A 1,307-nucleotide genomic window follows, 5' to 3' on the forward strand; every position below is an offset into this window, starting at 1 on the left:
TTTTTTTTTTGTCTATGAAGTTGCTGTTTATTTTTTTTGGCCTGTTTGATGTATGTGTGAAACAATGTTGTCCAACAATAAACCGGAATTTTATTTTGCTGAGTTGTTCTAACAAAGCTGTCTCCAGTCTGGTTTTTCTGTCTTCTGTTTCTTCAGACCTTCAGTGACAACAAGAAGGCCCTGGGAAGGGAGTCCTGCACTGGGGCAGTAGTCGCTGGTGGGGGAAGGGGGGCAGAAATGCTCAGGGATTGAGTTTAAACAGAAGGAGTGAGCTGTGGCTCCCTGGTGGGTGTCCAGGAAGGAGGTGTTCATGGCCCTGGGATCCCAGGAGTGGGCCCCAGGCCAAGTATGAGTGTAGGAGTTAGACTCCTGAGATGTCTGTTCCCAGCAGGACCATAGTGCAGCTGTGGCCTCTTCACTGCATCTCCCTCCCATTAACAGGGAGAGGCCCCTAGTGGTGGCACAGGAGACCTGGCCCTGTCGTGCTTTGTGCCAAAGCAGCCTGGCTTGGCTACCTTTTTTCCAAGCAAGCACCAGGTTGGTCAGGCCACTTGAGCACAGTTGGAGGGTGGTGGTTGAAAGCTAACTGGAGGAAATGTGGCTGGGGCCAGCAGATGTGATGGTGGTTATATGCTGACTCGGACCCTATAGAGGCTTTTCAAAGATGCAAATCTGGGAGCAGAAAGCCTCATCTGTGGAACTGCTGGTCATTTCAAGCTGCTGACCCTGCCTCTCATTAGATAAGGGGAGGGTTCTTTGGGGGTTCATTAACCTGGCATAGTAGATGGAGACACCACAGAATCTGAAGATGTCTACTACCACCACCAGCATGGTTTTCCTGGACTTTGATTTGTTCCTGCTAAGAACCATAGTTGTTCATTGCCACTGAGAGTTCTGCCTCTGTCTAGGGTTTCCAAGGAGCAGCTGAGCTTGAACCACTGACATTGCAGTTCAAATGACTTGACTGCTTTGTCCTAGAGCACTAACCAGTGCAGGGGTGGCTGTGGGCCGGGAAGAGTAAAGTGGGTTTGGCACAGCTACCTCACACTTGATCACAGTGTTCAACACAGCCATGCAGGCTCTCCTTGTTTCACCCCAACTGTATGGGAGAGGTGTGTGTTAGGGGACCCTTCTGGTAGGGGAAACTTGGGTTCTGTCACTCAGCACCACCCACCTCCCCTCTTAACCTCACACCCCACCATATCACTGAGAACTATCTGGAAGAGGAAGACCTCTGGTACTAATCACATATGAGTTTCTGGCGGCCCAGCAGAGCAGTGTGTCACATTCCTGTGACTTCCTGGGGA

Source organism: Chrysochloris asiatica, unplaced genomic scaffold (assembly GCF_000296735.1).
Source record: "Chrysochloris asiatica unplaced genomic scaffold, ChrAsi1.0 scaffold00096, whole genome shotgun sequence".
In the NCBI taxonomy this organism is placed as follows: Eukaryota; Metazoa; Chordata; class Mammalia; order Afrosoricida; family Chrysochloridae; genus Chrysochloris; species Chrysochloris asiatica.